The 20,303-nt window shown below is 50.1% G+C and overlaps 1 pseudogene; it reads right to left on the bottom strand.

The window, feature by feature from the left end:
* Positions 1-88: 88 nt before the first annotated feature.
* LOC149344517 (uncharacterized) lies at positions 89-5,532 on the bottom strand (annotated as a pseudogene).
* Positions 5,533-20,303: the final 14,771 nt, after the last annotated feature.

Below are 20,303 nucleotides of genomic sequence, written 5' to 3'. Positions count from 1 at the left end.
CGTTTAAATTTCTTGAAGCTTTCATTTTTTCGATGCAGTGCTGTCAACAGTAAGAATGGCTGATGTGTTGCACAAATCGATGCCATGGCTAGTTATTCTGCGAGGTGGTGTTGAGCTCAGTGCTAGCGACGATGGAGTTGCCGCTGCAACTGAAGACGTGCCGTGCACAAGTTTGTCAGCCTCTGGAGACGGGTTCTCCGAAAGAAGTCAACAATACCTTTGCGCACAGCTCTCCCCCGCAGATACCTGATGTGGCTAGCTGGGCCTGGTATGTGGCCTGCATCCAGAGGTGGCCTGTTTTCGTCGGGGTCAGTCGCATCCTCGTCTTCCTCATCCGGCAAGGGGTCGTCCAAGCAGATGTTGTGCAGTGTAGCACACACTCCGATGATGAAGGCAGCTCGGTCCGGCTCGTACTGAAGCGTCCGGTACCTTTGCAGGCACTGGGAGCGGCCCTTCAGCACGCCGATGGCGCTCTCGACGGCAGATCGCGTGGAGATGTGTGCTGCGTTAAATAACCTCTCTGAAGAGGCCGCACTGGGAGGGCCTGGCACAGGTGTCAAAAACCAGGGCTTCAAAGGGTAGCCACTGTCCCCTGCATAACCAGAAGTGACGCGCAGTTAAGCGTGGTCTTTTTCGTCGCCGATCTCAAGACCATTCATACCATGGAAGATTCGTACCATGCAGCTCACAGTCAAGGTTTTCTGAACGTGAGTCATCGCAGTGGGGACAATGCATGATTTAGATGTTTAAGGGAGCACCGTTGTGAGTAGAGCGTTGGAACTTTAAACCTTTATAACCGACGTGCTATTTCGAATACGACCACAGTATCATACAGTCGCCTGCCTGCTGTCTTGGTTTCTTAGGCTGGAAATATGCATTTCAACAAAGCCTATATGTGTTGTTTCAGCTGGAGCAATTAACACAACGACGACAATACACGCGAGGTGTTTGTATCGCATTGTGACATGCTTTCGTGAGCCCAACTACCATGCCTCATTTTTGCAGCTTCCGCACATATGTATATGTAACCGAGGCCAGGGCTTTCTGGCTTCTCACCATGAAGAAACTCCCCGTCTTCATTCATTCATTCATTCATTCATTCATTCGTTGTTATTTGCAGAATTTCTTTCAAAATACAAAACATTCGCTGTACCCTTACCCATTAGCTGGTAAAGGGTCTATGTGACGGAGGGTACAAATTCTTACACAGCCGAGCAGGAAAGTAATTAACAAATACAAAAATATTTCTGGACACACACACAGCATAGGCAATGCAATAACATTCAGTCACAATTTCATTTAAACATTACAATAGTTTCCAAAAGGTATTTATTTGGAGCTGAACTAATGTCATAGGCTTGCCTAATGTGTACTGGCGAAGAATTCCAGATCAGGGCTCCGTTAAATTCCATGACCCTTTTTCCGTGCGCATTATGAGATGGAGGCAGGTTAAAATTATGATTAGCTGCAGCTCGCGTATTTCGTAATGCGAGTTTACACAAAGCTATGGGAAGATGATCATTGGTCTCTAATATGCTGCGTATATTGTTTGTGCAATTTTTAATTCACATAATGCATTGAACAGCAGCACATAAACAGAATTATACAGGGATCTTCTGTATTGACAGAGACTTGAAAATGTAATAATTTGTAAAGCGCGTTTTCGCAGACGAATTAGAGGTTCGAGGTAAGTCGTGAAAGAGGCACCCCAAGACTCAGTGTAGTATGAGAGGTGAATATGAAAGCAGGAAAACTAAAGAATGCGTATAATTGGATATGCGAAACCTTCACCAGTTTTAAGTAGAACATAAGCTAACAATGCGAAAAGTGGGGCTAGTTGGTGTTTTATTTTCAGATCTGTAGTAGAAATGCGCTGAGCCTAAAAGGAACCAGACGATACAGGACTGAACGAAGTGTAGTCCTGTATCGTCAAGTCCTGTATATTATTGTTCTTTTTATATCGGCGCACTTCTACTACAGGTCTAAAAAGTAGAACCTAGCATCTGTGTGCAAGCTTCGAATAGAGGTAATGCGTGTTTTCCAGTGCATGTCTGATTCAAATCAAATCTGTAAGTATTTGTACCAGCCAACTTCTTCTAGTTTTGTGCCGCGTAATGATATCTGTGGAGTTTCTCAGTATTCAGTTGCTTTTTTCTGGAATGCGAAACTGTATACTTAATCTTGCTGAGATTAATGATTAACTGATTTGACGTGAACAACGTACACATTTTCTAACTCTGCACTTATTTTATCCTGTATTTCATCAATATTATGTCATATAAATACAAGCGCGATATCGTCAGCATACATTAAAGGCTCCAGCAGGCCTTGCTCCACCTCATGGCGCAGCCACGAATTGTTCCACGAAAAGGCGTCGTGGTCCGAACCCGGGCAGCGCGGTCGACAGAAATGGTTTTCATGTTAGAGCCACAGACCTGAGAGAAAGCAGGCAGAGTACAAGCTTAGTTGGCAACTTTCGCCGTCGAGGCCCGAGCTTGCAGTCGAACATATTCGGTCAAAAATGGAGAGGGAAGCGTACTATCATTGTGTTTAGGGCGTAGTAGCCCTTGCGGCTCCAGAAGGCGGCCGTGTGTGGAGCAATGCCTCGCGGCGCCTTGATGGCGATGAGTGTGCCATCCACACAACCAGCGACGCCAGGGATGCTGCCGTGGCGCAGGTAGCCCTCCTTCGCCGCCGCTTTCTCTTCCTGGCTCGCCGAAAAGCGAGCCCATCCCTCCCGCGACAACACTTTCACTACTGCAGCCGACACGAGCCAGACATATTTTCTGACCGTGGGCTGGGCTATGCCGTCGTTGGCTTCATTGCCCACGGCTCCTTGGATCCCGTCGGTGGCGAAGAAGCGCAGTGCACAACACCTGCCGCCGACAAGTCAGAACAGCCTTCGTTTACCCTCCTACTGGGTTGCTCACGGAGAAGCCCACGTATGGCGAAGTATATAGCCGTCATTGTCGCCCTCAAATAGTTTGAGACCACTTTTTTCCCTCTCAGAACATTTGGTCAGCCAGCACACCTGTCGCAGCACTGCCAGCGCACTCGCCCGCGCACCTCCTAATTCATCGGCGAGTTGGTCGCACAGACATTGTGCAGCCTCCTTCCTCAGTCGAAAATGGCCTCGACACAACTCGTCCGGCAAGTCAGAACCGCCTTCATTTGCCCTCCTACTGGGTTGATCACGGGGAAGTCCACGTATGGCGAAGTATATAGCCGTCATTGTCGCCCTCAAATGGTTTGAGACCACTTTTTTCCTTCTCAGAACATTTGGTCAGTCAGCACAACACCTGTCGCTGTACTGCCAGCGCACTCGCCCGCGCACCTCCTAATTCATCGGGGAGTTAGTCGCACAGCCACCGTGCAGTCTCCTTCCTCAGTCGAACCTGGCCTCGGAAGAACTCGTGCTACAAGTCGTCCTACAGTTTTCGTCTGGTAAGGAGGTATGTGCAACTATGGCGATAAGTAATTTGATCTGATAAAAGCAGCAAAGCGTTCATAGTCTGGCAGAAGCCACGGATGCAAAGAGGCTGTCGTGCACAGCATAACACTTCGATAGTTTAGACAACTGCATAGCACTCCTCCAGAAATTCTTTATTCACGGATTCTGCACTGATTGCAGAGGCATATGGAGACTTTTCTCGCTTCTGTGAACTATTTAAACGGTCAGTCTGTCTATCCTCTCGAGAAATCTGGCCGTGTGTATAACATCTGGTAACAATTGCTGGAATGTTAAAGGCGTGGATAATGCAGCCGGGCAATGGTTGCTGAACGCCTGTACTGCGAGTTTCACAGATGGTTTAGAATGAAGTCAGATTAAAGTGTCGAGAACCCAGCTTTGGAATTGACCGAGTTTGCAGTTCTCGATCCCTGTCATAACCCTTTCGTATGTACGAGCTTTTCATTGTGTCACTTCGTACCCTGAAGTAGTCCTTGAAAAACATAATGCGGTGTTACTTGAGCAAGTGTGGTGCATTGAAAATAACGAAAGTGCTTCGCCACTGACACTTAGATACAGCTTTTGCAGGGGCTACAAGCTTTGAAATCAAAAACAGTTTGGTTCCTCTGATGACAAACCACATCCACGGGCTCGAATCCAGCTCCAACCAACGTTTCGTGGCGTGTGAAAATAAGGTAATGCAGAACAGTTGCAGGTATGTCTTATCTACAAAGAATTAGCCAAGAGACTGCTTCCACGGCGTGCATACTCCCTTGGCAATGGACACAAGTGGCTTGTTTGCAGGATTTGGACCTTGCACTGCAAAGCAATAGCCAAGAGGCTGCTTCCGCGGCGTGCATATTTCGTTGACCATAGACCAAAGTGCCTTGTTTTCAAGATTTGGACCTTGCACTGCAAAGAAATAGCGAAGAGGCTGCTTCCCTGGCGTGCATATTCCCTTGACCATGGACACAAGTGCCTTGTTTGCAAGATTTGGACCTTGCACTGCAAAGAAATAGCCAAGACTCTGCTTCCACAGCGTGCGTATTCCCTTGGCTATAGACACAAGTGCCTTGTTTGCAAGATTTGGACCTTGCACTACAAACCAATAGCCAAGAGGCTGCTTCCACGGCGTGGATATTCCATTGACCATGAACACAAGTGCCTTGTTTGCAAGATTTGGACCTTGTACTGCAATGAAATAGCCAAGAGGCTGCTTCCACGGCGTGCATAATGCCTTGACCACGGACACAAGTGCCTTGTTTGCAAGGTTTCTACCTTGCACTGCACTGTACTCTTCAAGGCCTTCAAATCTGTCGAGCACTGATTTTTACGAAAGCTCCTTTGAAACATGCATTTCATCAAATATTATAGTGCAAGCCCTACCTTGCCGTAGAAAAGACTGCCGTTTCTTTATCAAATCAAAAACTTCAGGATAAACCTCGACCCTGAGTGGCACGCGTGCAAGCCACAGCTGCAGAGACCTAACAAATGGAAGTTTAAGGAGTGTCCTACAATATGTGTAGCCTTTTGGGGCGTGGAAGTACAAGCCCGAGGCAAAGGCTGTTTTGGCTGCACCATGGACGGCCAAACTTGCACACATTGCGCATCTTCAACGGGCCTTCAACAAAAGCAGCAACAGCTGGGATTAAAAGCTTACGCGGGCTTTCTACCAATTCGGCAGTGGTCTTCATGTGACTCCGCTTAAGCAGTAGGTCTTTGAGCCTTTTATTGCGGTTACGGAGCTGCCTGCGCTTGGCTCGAAGTTTTTCAAGAGGCCGCCTTTCAGTGATGGGGCTGGTGGAAGATCCTGCAGGGTAGGGAATTGACTGAAGAGCAATGACTTGCTAAGTCAAGTTAAGCCATAGCTGTATAATCTGGCAGCACCAAGAACTACACAATACTGTAAAATGTGGCAAAATTCACTAATCTTTATGAGAAGGAGGCGAACCGTTGAGCTGAGCTCCTAGGGACGGGTGAGCAGTCTGCGACAATGCTGTGACCTCCCCTGCCATGCCAGGTTCTAGAGGTGAAGCGCTGGCCATAGTAATTGGTCGTGCATATGTGTAGCCAACATCGATCATAGAATATAAAGAACCAAATAGAGCGACTGCACAGTTCTGAAAGTAAAGCCAGAGACCCAAAAATGCACAGATAATAACTAAGCCCCATCAGCTGAGTTAAAACTAACACGGAACCATCACCAAGCCACTGGTGTGGGCACGAGCCTGGTTCAGCATAGAACAGGCACAATAGTCATGCAAAGCGCACAGTCAAGGAAGGTAGTATATTTCTCAGCCATAATTACTGGGGCGGTTCCAACAGATTCGAAATAACAATCACCTTGGAAGGCTTGCTGCGTCTGGGACAACAGGCCGAGGATGTACACCTTGGCAGCAGGTCCACCGAAGACAGCTGCTATCATAGGAAGCAGACCAATTGGCTTTCAGTTATCGCCGTTTACGAAAGACGTATGCCAGTTTGCATGCAACCCTGCTGACCTGGTTCTTCAGTACGGCACACTGACGCCGAAGGAAGACTGTGCAGAGTCCATATGAATGAATGAATGAATGTTTATTTGTTTATTTATTTATTCATTTATTCACGTTGCCTCACAGGCTCCAAGCATGGAGTAGTGTGTGAGGGGGGGATTACATAAATAGGGGTAATAACAGGAGCATGAATGACATGATTATATAATGCTGATTGACTTTTAGTACTCATTAAACATAAGAACATCATTACACAATGCCAAATGACTGTTAGTACTCACCATCAAGCAATAAGAACATCATTATACAATAGTTATTGACGCGTCATTAATTAGAAAAAATGGCTGTTATTTCGGTCCTAAAAGAAGCTGGATCACGAATATTGACGATGTGTTCCGGAAGACCATTCCAGTGAACAATAGCCTGCGGCAAAGCGGATGAATTGAATGCAACGGTTTTACCTGAAAGGCGTTGAAAGCTGAGATGGTTGTTTAAACGGCGCGAGGTGCGGTGAGGTTGGGCAAGAGGGAGAGTCGAATGATTAGTGCTATAGACTATCTTGTGAAATAAGCAGACTAGGGCAATTAATCTTCGTGATTGCAAGGTACAAAGAGAGAGCGATAATTTAATGTTTGTGACGCTTGAGTGACGGTCATAGTTTCTGGAGATGAAACGCGCAGCACGATTTTGGACTGATTCAAGGGAGTTAATTAAATAAGCCTGGTGAGGTGACCAAATGGATGACGCATATTCGAGTTGCGGACGAACAAATGTTTGATAGGCGAGCTTACGGGTAGTAGCAGGAGTTCCATGAAGATTCCGTTTTAGGTAGCCTAAGGTCCGGGATGCTTTAGCTGTTATTTTCTGTATATGAGTGGACCAGGACAAGTTACATGAAAAATGGACACCGAGGTATTTGTAAGAAGACACCTGAGAGACTAAGCTTTTAGCGAGCATGTAATTGAACGAAGAGTTAGATTTTTTGCGGCTGAATGTCATTAACTTGCATTTTTCAGTGTTAAGTGACATTTGCCATGATGAACACCAAGCGGTTACATGATCGAGGTCCCTTTGAAGTGCAAGATGATCTGCAGGTGATCGGATTTTGCGGAAAATTATGCAGTCATCTGCGAACAAGCGAATGGTTGATGTAATGTTGGGTGGCAGATCATTAATGTAAATCAGGAACAGCAACGGGCCCAGGACGCTTCCTTGAGGAACACGAGATAGAACATCGCTAAACGGAGATGAGTGGCCGTTAACAACTGTGACCTGTTTACGAAAAGACAAGAAATTCCTTAGCCATGAGGTAGTTAGTGAGTCTAGGTTGAAGGAAGTAATTTTACCTATTAAGCGTGAATGCGCAACGCGGTCGAATGCTTTTGTAAAATCTAAGAATATGCAGTCTGTTTGGAAGTTCTCGTCCATGTTGTGTAGTAGCTCGTTAGTAAATTCCAGTAGTTGAGTCTCACAAGAGAAGCCTTTCCTGAACCCGTGCTGGTTAGAAAAAAAGAAATTATTACTATCTATATGCTGCGCCACTGCTGATACGATGATGTGTTCGAGGATCTTACATGGGACAGATGTCAAAGATATAGGGCGATAATTTTGCGCGTTCGTTTTATCACCTGATTTGAAGATGGGGATAATTTTACCAATTTTCCAATCCCTTGGAATCTCACCAGTTGATAGCGACTGACGAAAGATATGGAAGAGAATATTGCTTGAATGGATCACTGTGCTTTTGAGAATTTTTGTATTAATATCATCAATACCAGCAGAAGTCGAAATCTTGAGATTGTTTATTAATGCTGCAATACCGGAGACACTTATTTCTATGGGACTCATGTACTGGTAATCGGCATCTACTAATGGTGGAGTAGTGGAATGGTCTTCCTGTGTGAACACTGAAGAAAAATAATTATTAAATATAAGTGGGCATTCTTCTTCTATAACTGGAGCACCAGTGTTATCCAACAACGAAACAAGAACCGGAGTGTCAATAGGTGATATCGTTTTCCAAAATTTTTTAGGGTTGTGTGTCATAAGGGAGTGAAGGTCATGAGAATAATATTTAAGCTTTGCTTTGCGGATGGCACTACAATATGTTTTTTCGGCGATTTTGTGTTTCTGCCATGAAGCCGGTGTGCCAAGGCGTTTGGCAGCTTTGAAAAGTCGCTTTTTCTTGTTTTTTAGTGCATGTAACATCCTGTTGAACCATGGTTTAGACGCGTTCGTGCGTAGGGTGAGCAGTGGTATATGACGGTGCACTAATTCCAGTAAACTATTTTTGAACAAAACCCAGTTATCGTTGGCCGAACGCTGAGAAAAAGTCGGAAGATATGTGTCACAAAAGGATTGTAACCCGATATTAATGGCATTGAAGTCAGCGCGGTTATAATCAAAAATACGTTTATGTGTTTGTGCACGTGCGCATGAAGGCATGGAAATCGTGAAATTAAGTAGTTCGTGATCACTGAAGCCATCAGAATAAGAGATAGGGCTTATATTGTCTGGGACTGACGAGAATACGAGGTCAAGCTTATTGTTTCCTCGGGTAGGTTTTTCGACTAATTGGACCAAAGAAAAATCGAGAGTTAGTTGAACAAAATTAGTGCTATCACGTGTTCTCGAACTTAAGCTCGGCCAGTCAATTTCGGGAAAGTTGAAGTCACCTAGTAGGCAAATACTTGCTTTTGGAAATTTAGCTTTTGCTTCAGTTAGGTTATCATGTAGATCGGAGACGAATGATTGCGGACTATCTGGTGGTCTGTAACAAACTCCAAGAAGATGCTTGGAAGATGGCGATGTGATGCAAACCCACAAGATTTCTAATTTACTAGGAATATCAACGAGAAAAGAAGTTACATGCTTTTTAGCTGCAATCAACACCCCTCCTCCCCTTCTGTCGCTCCTATCGTTTCTGTAGATAGTGAAACTGTCCATATCAGGCAAGACTTCATCGTTCCTAATATCTTTATGGAGCAACGTTTCGGTTAGTATTAAAATGTCGCATTCATAATTGTCAAGGTATGAACAAAGTTCGATGCGCTTAGGAAGAATGCTGCGTATGTTAGTGAAAAGTAAGGAGAGCTGCGATTGCGCGGTGTTATTGGGGTAAGATGTTCGGTCTTTCCTGATGACACGTGTAGCCGAGCAACACCTTACCTATGCGGAAGATAGTTTTACGGTGTCAGTAGCGGCGTCGTACACGTAAGCACTATCGTTTATTCTCAGCTTATCGACATTTAGCTTGTACGGAACTTTTTGTGGTTTGGCAAATTCGATCAACTTCTTTCTAGCCAGTCGTGTCTGAAAGGAAAAATCTTCGCGCACAGCGTAGTTAGTTCCTTTCAGCTAGATGCCGTTCCCAATGATCTGTTGTTTGTCCTTAAACAATGTGAATCTTACCATCACTGGCCTGCACTTTTCCGGGTCGTATTTACCAATGCGGTGTGCCCGTTCTATTTGCGATGAATCTGCTGTAATGTCCAATTCATTCTTGCACAGTGTAGGGTCTGCTCGCGGGCAAGTCAAATCTCGCGCCGCTCACCGCGGGTACCCTCGGACCCCTTCTTCCCGAGTGGGGGGGCGGGGGGAGCGAGGCTGGGAGAAAGCCTTTATAAGGCGAGACCGGACAGGCTCGCGGCCTCTCGCTCTCGGACCAGCCCTGCCGAAAGGACCACCTGACCCAGCTGCCACGACGACGACCGGCCCCCCTGATGTGAGAATAAACCCTTTGTACAAAGTCCTGCCTCGAGTGACTGCCTGTGCGTCCCCGCGCAGAGGAATCGCCCACAAATAATGGCGCCCAACGTGGGGCTTTAATTAACACCTTGTGGACGATTTCTCTGCCGATTTTGGGACGTTGAGCCAGACTCGTGGCAGGCCCTCTTTGTTCGGGGCCACGCCGGACCGATAGGGTTAAGGAGCGGGTCAGGCGGAATGTTCGCGGGGTAGCGACTTGTGTAGTGTTGTAAATTTGTTAGGGGTTTTGTGTTATTTATGTAGTTTTCGGGCGTTTTCTGTTGTGTATTTCCGCGTGTTTGTAGACAGATTGTTGTGTATGTGAATGTTCTTGTTGCCATGAGCAGTTAGCCGGTGCGGCCGGACAGTTAGCGCGAACTATGCCTCCCAGAAAGGATGTTTCGGCCACGGCTTTGGATGGCGGGGCAGCCGGTAGTGAGACGGCCGACGCGGCGGCCGTAATGGGGCAGGTGACTGAGATGTTTGCCGCATTAGCCCGTCAGCTCGGTTCGGTGGCTGGCGCCAACCAGGCCGCAGCATCGGTAGCATCGGCGACAGCATCGCGCCCGCGGATAAATATGGAGGTCCCCTCCTTTTCCGGATACACGGACGCGAAATCAGTCCACGAGTTTTTAGAACAACTCGAGGACTACCAGACGGCTCTGGGCGCCCCAGATGACGTAATGTTAGGGCAGGTCCTGCCTGTAGCACTCGTCGAGAGCGCGGCGAGATGGAGGCGCTGCCAGCCGACTTTCCAGTCGATGGCGGACTTCAAAGATCGTTTCCGCGCCGAGTTCTTGCCGCCTGATTATGAGCGCCGGATGCTGGAGGAGCTCGCGTTGCGCACCCAACACCCAGAGGAAAGCCTCCTCGAGTACGTACGCGCAATGCAAGAGCTGTACAAGAGGGCAGATCCGACGGCAACCGACCGAGATCAGGTTGCGCGTGTGATCAGGCAGTGCCATCCACGCTTCAAGCCGTATCTGCGGGGCCGCAGTTTTACAAACGTCGAGGCCCTAGCGCAGGAGGCCAAGACCGTGCAGGCGGATTTACTCGCCGAACTGCGCTACCATCCGCCCCCCAGGCCGGCCGAATCGCTAGAACCGGGATGCGCATGGGATGGAGGCCGAGAATGCGCGATGAGGGCTCGGCGCGCCGAGGTAATGGCCGTGGAAAGGCAGGCGGAACCCCCTGTTGTCGCTCGCGCGCTTGACCCGTACGCATTCGAGCAGCGGCGTCGTGCCGGTCTCACAGGCCACGCGCGGAGCGAGCGTCAGGAATGCGCGGAGAAAGGGGAGAGCCGTCCCCAACCGCTTCGTGGAACGAGGGGTACTCCGTCCACGCGGCGGGTGAATGACCGGCTTTGCTGGAATTGCAAGCAGCCCGGCCACGTGGCACGCGAATGCCAAGCTAGGCGTATGCAGGGAAACGCCAGGCGCTGGCGGTGATGTCTGGTGGCACCGGCATTTCACCGTCAGCGGGAGAATTTCATGGTTGTCAAGGCGCTAGTCAGGAAAAGAACTCCCGCGCCGGCGACGGGGAGGCCTTTGTCCCACTCGCCTGTAGAGCTCAGGGAGTCGTTCCGCGCTCAATCCCTTTTATGCTAGTGCAGTTAGCGGGTCGATGCTACTCTGCACTCGTAGACACGGGCTCAACGCTGTCACTGGTCGGTGACGAGGTGTACGAGGCCTGCCGGATAGGTAACATCCGCGTCAGACCGGCCGAAACCCCGTTAAGCTTAGCAGCTGGGGCGGCAAAGGCAAAGGGAGCAGTGCGTCTTACAATGCGCTTTGACGGCAGAAAGCGGAGACATCGCTTCGTCTATCTGCCTGGCTTGTCGATACCAGTAATTCTGGGAAGGGATTTTCTCTCGAGCGAAGGCATTGTGCTCGACATGGGGGAGAATGGCTATCGTTACAGCCAGCTCGCCCCCCTCATTCCCTTCGAAAGCGCATCCTTGCCCGGCTGTCCTGCACAAAAGGTGGTTGTCCACACCTGTGCGACAGAAGGGCAGGTGAGCTCCCTCGATATGCTGAGAGACGGTGGCCCGTTAGAAGCGATTATTGCGTCTTTCTCAGGACCCAGTAGTCAGCGCCGAAGGCTCGCGGAAACTTTACTCCCGTTTTCGGATTGCTTCACGGAGAAACCGGGCAGAACCGACCTGCTTCAGCACGAGATTCAGACGGGTGATACGCGCCCTTTCAGGTGTAACCCGAGGCCGTTAAGTGCGCATAAGAGGCAGCTTCTCGACTGTGCCCTTGACGAGATGATTGATACCGGTGCGGTGAGACCCTCACAAAGTCCCTGGGCGTCACCAGTGGTTCTAGCGCCGAAGAAAGATGGATCGGTCAGGCTGTGTGTTGATTATCGTAAGCTCAACTCACTGACGCCTACGGTTGCGTACCCTTTTCAGTCGATCGAGGCTGTGATGTACGCGTTAGGGAACGCGAGGTTCTTCACAGTCCTAGATGCAAGCAGAGGGTACCTGCAGATTGAGGTGGCCGAAGGTGACATTGAGAAAACCGCATTCACCTGCCACCGCGGGCTCTTCGAATTTACTCGACTCCCGTTTGGTTTGTCTAACGCCCCGAGCACGTTCATGCGACTGATGGACATCGTGCTGGGCGATGCAAGGTTCAACTACGCCATGGCGTACCTCGACGACGTTGTGATATTCTCACAGTCGTTCGAGGAGCACCTCATTCACCTGAATTCCGTTCTCGATAGAATGAGACGTGCCGGTCTAACCATCAATCCAAAGAAAGTGCAGTTGGCATCGAAGAGAGTGAACCTCTTGGGCTTTGTCGTGGATGATGGCACACTGAGACCAAATGATGACAAACTGCAGGCAATTCTGAACTACCCCTGCCCCATGGATGTGAAAAGCTTGCAGAGGTTTTTGGGGATGGTTGCGTTCTACAGGCAATTCATCCCGCGCTGTTCGGAGCTTGCAAGGCCGCTGAACCTGCTGTTGCGTAAAGGCTCGAAGTGGGTCTGGGGCAAGGAACAGAGTGACGCATTTGTTGCCTTGGCTCGCGCGATAGCGAATACCGCTAGTCTGCGCCTCCCCGACCTGAACAAGCAGTTTGTCTTGCAGACAGACGCTAGTGACTACGGTGTTGGAGCTGTTTTGTTACAGGAACACGAGGGCAAACTGCGCCCTGTCGCGTTCGCTAGTCGCACGCTCACATCGCCGGAGCGGAATTACTCCGTGACCGAAAAGGAATGCCTGGCGATCATGTTCGCATTGTCGAAGTTCGACATGTACCTAGACGGAGCGGTCTTCACCGTGCAGACAGATCATCAGGCATTGTCTTGGTTAAAGAGGCTCAAGAACCCCGCAGGCAGACTCGCGAGATGGGCGCTGACGTTGCAACGTTACGCGTACGCCATCGAGTACCGCCGGGGCAGCTTGAACAAGGTGGCCGATGCTTTATCGCGCGCACCATGGAATGCTGGCGAAAGCGCTTCAGAGGCGCAGCCCAGCTTTGTAAAAAGCGGCGTCACCGCTGTTGGAGAGGAGGAGAGGGCGGACGGGAGTGTCGCGCCCGGTTTGGAAAGAGAGGAGACGGACAAAGGTCCCGCACGGTGCTGTGACGGAAGGGAAACACAGCAGCTCGTGGCGGCGACCGCTCGCCTGCCTAGGAGCGAGGCAGAAAGAAATCTGTCTTGGGGAGTAGCGGTCAGTAGAGAAGAGCTGATCGAGGCCCAGAAAGCAGACGGTCTTTGCCAGCGGGTGCTGAAGGAGCTTGCGAGCAGCGCAGCTTGCACCGGGAACGCTGAGGGCAAGTACGACGCGTATCTGCTGGGCGATGATGGCTTGCTGCTCCGCTATATTCCCCAACTTGACGAGGAAGCGGCGATAGCATCCCCTTTCCGAGTCGTGGTCCCGAGAAGGTTGCGGAAACGGTTCCTGCAGTACTTCCATGACTCAGCGCTGGCAGGCCATGGCAGCGGCAGTAAGACTTACGACAAGTTATGCCGTGTCGCGACCTGGCCAGGCATGAGAAAGGATGTGCTGGGATACGCCCGTACCTGCCCGGTATGCCAGGTAGCCAAGCCGCGGGCGGGCAAGCCCGCTGGCATGATGAAGGCGGTAGTTAGCAACTACCCGTGGCAAGTGGTCGCGTGCGATATCATGGGACCCCTCCCTCGGTCCGCGCGCGGAAACCAATTCATCCTGGTAATAACGGACCACTATTCCAAGTGGGTTGAGGTTTTCCCCCTTAGGAAGCTTCTGTCGGAACGAATTTGGGAAAAACTGTTGGAGACTTTCACTCGTTTCGGTTTCCCTTCCGACCTGATTACAGACAATGCTTCGTATTTCACAAGCAAAGTCTTTGTAGACTCCTGTCGGGCGCTTCAAATCTGCCACAGGAGAACGAGTCCCTACCACGCTCAGAGCAACATAACCGAGCGGGTGAATCGAAATCTGAAGAGCATGCTGGTCGCGACGACCGAGCAGCACAGAGATTGGGACGCGCGGCTGTCCGAACTGGCGTTCGCTACAAGGACAACCGTGAACAGGTCAGTGGGTATTACACCCGCTTACTTGAATTTTGGGAGAGAGATCGCTTTTCCGCTAGAGAATGCCCTACTCGACGCGGCGGGGCCTGCGCCCCCTCCGCTTTCGCAGTACGCGGCAAGGCTCCGGGAGCGCCTGGAGGCAGCGCAGCGAGCAGCCCGCGAAAACCTCGATGTGGCGCGCATGGAGCAGGCGGATCAGTACAACAAAGGTCGCCGTCACGTCGTTTTCAACACGGGCGACCTAGTACTCAAGAGAACGCACCCACTTAGTAACGCAGCGCGCGGTTTCGCCGCGTCGCTAGCGCACAAGTGGGCTGGGCCGTACGAAGTTACGGCACGGACTACGCCGCTCACCTACCAGTTGCGGTTGTTGACAAACGGCGAAACCGCCGGTCCGGTGCATGTCGCTGATTTGAAGGCTTTCCACCTTCGCAAGGACGATGGCTGCGAAGCGGTGGAAAATCAGCGCGATGCGGCGATCTCACCCCCGGGAGGACGAGCAGGTAGCGGTGCGGTTCGCAACCGACGCTACAACCTGAGGACCAGGTAGCACCCGTGTCTCTCGATCAATTATCACTCGCAGTGCTCTCGCCCTCTCAGTATGTCTTCTAGGAAGCTCCAGCGGACCGACGCCCGTGGCTCGGACTCCAGAAGGCAAGGCAGACCACCGTCGAACGGTGGCCGCCATCAAGGCGCGCCACCCGGCTGGCGGCAGGAGCCGCGCGAGTGGCGCAGGTTCCACGGCCGCGGTGGCCCCCCACCGCCCGCCAAACCACATGCCTAACCACTGGAGAGCACCTCCCAGTGGTGCAGGTCAACGCAAGAGGGCCAGTGACGACCAGGCGCAGGGCCCCCCTCAGCACCCAGCCGGCGCTTCGGCCGCCGAGCAGCCGCAACCCAAGCGGCCCAGGGTCCTGCGGCACGTGGCCACCTGGACCACGGTCGCCAACGGAGCGGCCATCTCGTACTGCGCGCGGTCCAGGTGGCGGGACCAGGCGCAGCCCCTTCGCGGCGGAAAGGCGCTTGGCGGCTGCAGCGCCTTCCCCCGCTGCGCCACTGCAGAGGGGCAGCCCGGAGGAGGCGGCCCTTAGCAATCCTCCAGTCCAGACCTGCTGTCCCCGGCGGCCGAGGAGCTTTGGAGGGCGCTGCCGGCAGGGCCCCCAGCGGAGCCAGGCGCCTCGCCCCCCCCGGGCGGCTCGTGAGGAGCCCGTCCAGCCAGCGGTGAGCGGCCCCCCGGCGAGCACCCCTCCCCCCTGCGACGACTCTATGGACCCGGACCCGGAGGTCATCGAACGCCTGCTGGCGGACCCCGGGACGGACGTTTGAGGGGGGGGGGGAGATGTAGGGTCTGCTCGCGGGCAAGTCAAATCTCGCGCCGCTCACCGCGGGTACCCTCGGACCCCTTCTTCCCGAGTGGGGGGGCGGGGGGAGCGAGGCTGGGAGAAAGCCTTTATAAGGCGAGACCGGAGAGGCTCGCGGCCTCTCGCTCTCGGACCAGCCCTGCCGAAAGGACCACCTGACCCAGCTGCCACGACGACGACCGGCCCCCCTGATGTGAGAATAAACCCTTTGTACAAAGTCCTGCCTCGAGTGACTGCCTGTGCGTCCCCGCGCAGAGGAATCGCCCACAACAGGTCAATCACTTTCGTTTCAGCACTTGGCCATGTCTCAGATATGTCATCGGAAAGGCCGAAAAAAAGTAAGTTGCAGCCTCTCAGCCTGTTTTCCGCGTCATTACAACGCGATTCAATAATTCTGAGCTGGTCAGAGATGACGCTGGAAACTGCACCAGGAGAATCAGCCGAAGACGTAGCGGGATTGTTTTTTAGATCTGAAACGTCCACTTCAACACTGCGAAGTCTAGAAGACAACTGCCTCAGTTCAATGTCTACTGACGCTTGCCACTGCTTCAACTCTCTCAAATCACTTCGAATTCCATCTTGGCCGGATTCGATCCTTTGTACAGTCTCCAGCACAGTAGCCAGGATGTCATTAGAATCAGGTCCGGGGTTGGTTTCCACATCCCCGGAAAGAATTAAGAGCAAACTACTTAAGCAATGTTGCACAGTTTCCTCGCATGCTTCTAGGGCAAATAACCACTCTCTGGGGCACGACACCAAAAACAAGCAGCGATTCTTGCTTCTTAGGCAAGTGCAATGATCAAGGTAACTCACCTGGAACAGTGTGAAAGGTAAGCGCTCCATTGCCAATACGGCGTCGTGCCCCAGAGGGGCGTTCACGGGCAGCAGCTTATATTCCGTGTGGCCGGCGCTGATAGTGGTATCGCTGGTGATGCACGACCGCGACAGAAATACAGAAAGTCTGTCGAGCAGGCTGACAAAAAGGCAACTAATGCCTGACTAAGTGTCAGTCCCCTTTCTGTCCCCTTTCTGGGGGGGCCGCCGCGGTGGCTCAGTGGTTATGGTGCTCGGCTACTGACCCGAAAGACGCGGGTTCGATCCCGGCCACGGCGGTTGAATTTCTTTGGAGGAGAAATTTCAGAGGCCCGTGTAATGTGCGATATCAGTGCACGTTAAAGAACCCCAGGTGGTCGAAATTTCCGGAGCCCTCCACTACGGCGTCTCTCATAGCCTTAGTCGCTTTGGGACGTTAAACCCCATGAACCAAACCAAACCAAACCTTTCTGGGGGCTGTGTTCGCTTGAAGTGTCAGAAATTGCAGCATTAGTGCGAAGAGAAAGGATAACTTCTCAAACGGGCCATTTCTTAATTTATGCGCTATATGCTTATACGCTTATACTTATACGCTTAATTTATAAGCTATAGCTTAATTTATACGCTTTCCCAGATGTGCTGTAGCAGACAGCTGGCGATAAGGAATCGCTCTGTAAACTCCCGCCACTGGCCGCAAACCGAAACAAGGTCTGCAATGTAGCGCTGCAAATGCACCCGACACAGGGGGCGCGAAAGGAGCGTTGCAAACGAATAAAAAATTCGGCATAATGTTTTGCTAAAATAATTTGCTTATTTAGAAAAACCAGGCTTTATAATATTGATTTCTTTTTGTTCTTGTATAGCACTTTAATTTCTACTTTAGTATTTCTGGATATGAGTGTTTTTCCCTGCACTCGCGCTAAACCGTTTTTTGGGCCCAGCCTTCGCCACCATTGTACAGGGCACCTCTGGCGGGCGTCGTAGGAAATATTTCGCAACGGCAATGAGAGCCGCAGGCGGTGTTTTGCGCGTCGTCTGCTACAGTGCGCCCTGTATTGCGGTGAAGTGGGCTGCAATTTTGCACCGCGACCGCAAAACGTTGATTGGAGAAACGTTTGTGATTAAATCAAAGACTGTTGATAAGCTTATCAGCAGCTTTTATCCCGTCGCAGCAACAGTAGCAAAGCCTTCTTCGTGCCGGGTGAAGCTGAAACCTGCAAACAAGAACACTGGGGAGAAAATGCGAGACTCGTAATATTCAAAGCTTTATACTACTGCTGCACCACTACGATCCGCAAATATATTAAATGTTTGTTCTCTTGCTGAGTAGTTGTTAATATATGTTGGCAAAAGACAGCTGTTTTCTTCTGAAATCGCGGCGGAACGAAAATTAATCGGAGCGGAATAATACTAACAGAGTTGCTGCTGCCTTTTAAGTCTCATATTTTAGCTTCGTACAGATTGAAGTAGACGGTGAGTTAACACGTTTTGGTGGGCTAGTTGGTTAAGCATCTTGAATAAACAGCGTGCTGTTTATTCTAGATGGTGAGGTAGGCTCATCAGCATTTGAAAACAATCCCTAATGTTTACGTGGATCTCTGTCTTCATCTTTGCGCAGCTTTATGCAGTTTTTAGGCCGGTATTCATTCCAGTTCATAGGTCGCCGTAGCAAAGAGTGTCGTTCCCGCTAAGTTTCAAGTATGGCTGGCATATCGAAGCAGAATCTCTTGAGTAGGGTATGTGGACAGTTTAGTCAGCCGCCTTTCAATCTACCTCTAAGCTTTCCATCATGGCTTTCGGATGAGCGCTAAAAGCGTAGTTTTTTTCCGGTGTACTCTGGCATTACACCTTTCTGGTTGCGAAAATTCTATGATGAAGATTACCTATAGACATAAACGGTCAGGTCCCGCCGCTGGCTGACGCCGAGTGCAACTGCTTTGGCGAGTCAGTCGGCGATTAAGACTAAAAGAACGCTGCCTAGTCACAACTGCAACCCAAAATATGTATCCTGCCTGCCTAGGCCGAGAGCGTAGCTGCGTCTGGTCATTTAAATGTTTTCTGCTTGTGGGCTACACTAAACCGAAATGTCGAGAGTGCGGGACGAAGACAGACTTGTAGATTTGTGTTTCAGAGAATGCTCACCGCGATGAAGAATCCTCACAGATGCGCACTACTGCAGCTACGACTTCTCTGAAAGGACTCTTAGACTCTACTCAAGGACGACTCTTCCACAACATTTTAAAACTTAGACCCTATTATATGGGCAACTAATATTCAGCATTGGTAAACGAGTGCTCTCATGTGGTGAGATCTCGGTGGACCGGAATATCGGCGCTGAAAAGGCGAGAAAAACTACGGAGATAATGTCTAAGTTTAATATGAATACTGTAGGAAGGTACTCGCGCAATTATAAAAATAAAAAACAGGAAAGGAAAATGCCAATGTTTTATTCCGCATATATGCACAAAAAGCAAGAAAATAAGAGGCTTACTCACTACATGAAAAAGAAACAAGTTCACAAATACGGTTTTCTTGTAATAACCTCAAGCAAAAAAGGAATTGAAAAAAATAGAAACAGAAATAAGGGAATCTGGAACCGACGGTGAAGCGAGGCGGGCAACGTTGCAGCCCGTCTCGACGCAAGCGCGACTGTAGGTCGTACTTGATGGCCTAGTAGCGCGTAGCATCGCCGCCGGCACCTACCACAGCTCTCATCCTGCCAGGAAGGGCTTTGTAGAGCGAACCGCACAGGTCATCATTGGCCCTTAATTCTTCCCAACGCTCTTGGACTGGTGTCCACAAATGGTCTGCCTACAAACTATGCAGGTTTTTACCCGACGATGCAACTTTAATGTTCCCCCATAGGTTCTCGTTTATTTTGAGGTCTGGTGATTGCGGAGGCCAATCCATCCCGACAATTCCCCGGTTCTGCCGATACGAGGCAACCCTCTTGGATGTGTGTATTGGGGAGCGGTCGCGTTGAAGAACGAAGTCCATATCAGGGAGCAGGTCGTCTACGAAAAATGGCAAAGCCACATTGTCCAGTATAGAGGAGTAACCCTTCGACGTGAATCGCCCGGATATTCAGACGAGAGGGATAAGGCCATCCTTCATGAGGGCCTCCCTACAGTCAAAGAGGTCTTTCCACTTGCGGCAACTCGTCGTATCAATTGCGGCATATACCTGTAAGAAAGATGGAGTGCACCTGCTATATTCTAATTTCCTTTGTTGCCGTGAAAAAAAAAAAAAACTTTGTAGTGTCCTAGAAGAGGTAATTGTCTTTTGTTACAACGCACTTGTTTGATGTGATAACATGTAAATTTGTTATATGCATACATTTGCTATGAGAATTATACATCTGCCATCCGAAACCGAATTTCACGGAAGGGATACTTCTGAAGGTATACTACGTGTTAATTTTATTGAGTCTGTGAACTGAACTTGTATTCCTAGAAGCCAAGATAATTACCACAAGCAACTGAAAAAACTAATAGCTTGGCTGCTTTTTTTAGCGATACCGCCTTTGCGTCAATCGCCTGCGCAGTCAAGTGACGGAGAAACAATAAAAGCTTTAGAATTGACGTAGAGTGATTTTACTGAAAGTGTCATTAGCAAACTTCGCAAATATCAATCCTGAATGCTGCTTTTTCAATGCTGCTTTTTTGTTTTCAAATATCAACCTGCATGTATGGATTTTTGAGCTGTAGTTTAGCGTGAGCACCTCGTGCACGGATAAGTATTGTCGTCCAAGTAGTCAGTCCACAATGCATAACAAAAGTTTTGTTTTGCGCTCTTCGCAATTGACGCTTCGTGGTGAGACAGGGGTCAAAATCGGAACGGGTTGCGCGCAACTGTCTTCAAGCTTCAAGTTCTGTATTCAAGCTTGTTTTTACTGGCTTTAGACACGTACACCTA

This window comes from Amblyomma mixtum, chromosome 5, assembly GCF_055824585.1.
Source record: "Amblyomma mixtum isolate Tamu chromosome 5, ASM5582458v1, whole genome shotgun sequence".
NCBI lineage: Eukaryota > Metazoa > Arthropoda > Arachnida > Ixodida > Ixodidae > Amblyomma > Amblyomma mixtum.
This window is presented reverse-complemented; position numbering and strand designations above follow the sequence as displayed.